At 36.3% G+C, this 3223-nt stretch overlaps 1 pseudogene; it reads right to left on the reverse strand.

The window, feature by feature from the left end:
• The window catches only part of LOC115284711, a 7707-nt pseudogene extending 6340 nt beyond the window's left edge, over positions 1–1367 (reverse strand).
• Between the last annotated feature and the right edge of the window lie 1856 nt (positions 1368–3223).

Below are 3223 nucleotides of genomic sequence, written 5' to 3' on the forward strand. Positions count from 1 at the left end.
CACAGATATCGAAACAAAAGCAGAAAAGATTAAAGGACGTATAAGCTAGGTTATGCCATTACAAAATGGGAAAAAAGTCCAGCCTACTCCTTTACTTACTAATGTGTTATAGACATATTAGTAAATATCAATGAAGTGATTAAATACTAAACTGGGCTTATCTTCCACATAACTTAAGATGGAAGGGGAAGCACTGAATGAAAAGTATTTACAATAAAACCTTATAACCCTTTTTTAGGGATTCCTTAAATTCCACTTTTCAACTTGTAACAGGTGTGCTAATTTACATAAGACACATTACCATTTACTATGTAACATTACAGTTCCCAGTTAAGAAACTCATCACCAGTGCAGTAAGAAGCACCAGAAGAAAAATAATAAAGGCCAACCTGTTGGGGAGAATAATGGAGGGGAAAGACAGGAGAAGGCTGGGTCCTTTTTAATGGAGGGTGGCCTGTACTTATTCTGGAGCCATCTACTTCCAGACTTTCTGTTGTGAGGGATAATTAAATGTGAAAGATAATTAATTTTTTAAACAAAAAAGAAAAGAAACTGCTCCTAAACTTTTATGTAGACTTCATCAAAAAAATTTTTTTTCTTGGAACAAAAGTGACAAAACTTCTGGGTTTTCTAGAGATTTGAATGAATATGAAACTATGAAGATACACAAAACTGAAGTATCTGGAATCATTTGGTTGCCTGTAGTCTTCAGCAAGATCACAAAGTCTCAAACATTCTTTGACCTTTTCAACCACATTTACCTACAAAGCCTTCGTTAATATCCAGGGTTAAGGTAGGGATTTCTTGTAGAAAATCAAAGTTGATTTTCATTGTTTTGTCCAGGACCCAGCTCTCATGCTTATAGTGAAGCTTCTCTAAATATTCAGGCAGAATGCCTTGTTCTTCCTTTCTTTCTTGTAAATATATTCTGTTGAAGCATTTCTCTGGAGTGGCTCAGAGATAACTGATTCCATCCAGTTCAGAAGTTGTGAAAAAATTAATACAGGCTTCTCTGCAGCTTTCAGCCTGCTATTGAGACAGGCAAGCTGGGCTCATATTTGACCGAGGCAGACATAAGTCTGGAAGGTAAAAGATATCATTCAGGTTTCTCATATATCATCTGAAGAACTTTCCACCAGTTTTTAAAAACATCATTAGTTCCTCAACGTCATCTGATCACTTTGAACATCGCACCATCTGGTAGCAGGTTCAGGACCCACTTCCCAATCTTTGCAGACCTGTTTAAGAAATGTCAGAAATGTTGTCTTCTCTGAAGCGATGTTCCCTTTGATGACAGTTTTCTTGGTACAGGTCCCCTCAGAGCTGGTCGTGGGAGATGGGAGTCTCCCCTTGAGTGGGGTGGCCATTCTGGTCTTGTGGCCCGAGCACAGTGAGCAGGGAGGGCTGGGAGGTGGCCCTAGGTGCGTGTACTGGGGCTCATGCCACCACCGAATGTGATTGGACATGCAGAAGAGCTCCTGCCTGCAGCAGCTTAACTCATTTATTTTAGGAGGTGTGTGTGTCTGTTCCTTAGGATTTTCTGTGTATCCGATCATGTCATCTCTGAATAGAGATAGTTTTACATTTTCCTTTCCAATCTGGATGTCTTTTATTTTTTCTTGCCTAATTTCATTGGCTAGAACCTTTAATACAATATTAAATATAAGTGGTAAGAGCTGACATACTTTTCTTGATCCTTAGGAAGAAACCTTTCAATATTTCACTATTATGTTTGATGTTAGATGAGATTTTGCAGATATTCTTTATCAGAATGAAAAAGTAGTCTTTTGTTCTTAGTATGTTTAGAATTACTATCATGAAAGGCCGTTGACTTTTTGTTAGTTGGTTTTTTTAGAATAAATAAGATAATCCTGTTTTTCCCCTTAATATAGTATATTACATTGACTTTTGGATGTTAATAAATCTTGCATTCCTAGGGGAAAACCCTTAATGATTATGGTATATAACCCATTGTTTATGTTGCTAGATTCATTTTGTTAGTATTTTGTTGAGGATTTTTAAAAATCTATATTTGTAAGAGGTACTGGTATGTAGTTTTCTTGTGATGTCTTTGATTTTGTTGCAAGGGCATTTAATTGCATAGTATGAATTAGATAATCCCTCTTCTGATTTTTTTGGAGGATTTGTGAAGGATTGGTATTAATGCTTTTTAAAATGTTTGGTGTAAATAACCAGTGTAGCCAATGGAGCCTTGGATTTTCATTGTGGTAATTTTTAAATTACCAATTCAGTCTCTTATATTTATTTATACATGAGTATTTTTATTTCTGCTTGAGTTCGTTTGGCTAGTTTGTGTCATGCATTTTATTTCAGTTCTCCAGTTTGTTGGCATGTTGTTCTATTATTCCCTTATAGGTTTCTTTGTAATCCTTTTGATTTCTTAACTTTGGTAGTGCTTTTCCTTTGTTTTTCATTCTTGATTTTTGCAATTTGAATCTCCTCGGTCTCTTTTTTCCTTGGTTAGTCTACCTAAAGATTCATCAATGTTGTTGATCTCTTTTCAAGGAACCAACTTTGCGTTTATTTTTTTTAATTCTGTTTTATTTCTGCATAATTGTTCTCATTTCCTTCTTCTGCTTGCATTGGATTTAGCTTGCTCTTTTTGAATTTTCTAAGATGAAAGGTTGGTTTATTAAATTGAGATCTTTCTTTTTAAAAAATAGGCATTTACAACTATAGATTTCTCTGTACGCATTTCTGTAACTACAGCTTTCTTTGCCATGAGTATTTTTTAATGTTTATTTTTGAGAGAGTGAGGAGCAATTAGGGGAGGGGTAGAGATAAAGAGAGACAGGAGTCAGAGAATCCCACGCAGGCCCCACACTGTCTGTGGCCGAGCCTGGTGTGGGGATCGAAGTCATGAACCAGTAGATGATGACTTGAGCCGAAATCAAGAGTCGGTCATTTAACTGACGAGCCACCCAGGTGCCCCTCCAGGAGTTTTTTTAAAGTAATTTGTTGAATTTACTTATGTGTTCTAAGCATTACATGTTCTGTATTTTAATACATTGCATATTGACAACTAGATTCTATAATTTGTGATTTGAAATATACTTTTTATTTTTTTAAAAATATTTTATTTATTTTGATACAAAGAGAGACAGAGCATGAGAGGGGGAGGGGCAGAGAGAGAGAAGGAAACACAGAACTGGAAGCAGGCTCCAGGCTCTGAGCTAGCTGTCAGCACAGAGCCTGATGCGGG

This window comes from Suricata suricatta, unplaced genomic scaffold, assembly GCF_006229205.1.
Source record: "Suricata suricatta isolate VVHF042 unplaced genomic scaffold, meerkat_22Aug2017_6uvM2_HiC HiC_scaffold_165, whole genome shotgun sequence".
NCBI classification, from domain to species: Eukaryota; Metazoa; Chordata; class Mammalia; order Carnivora; family Herpestidae; genus Suricata; species Suricata suricatta.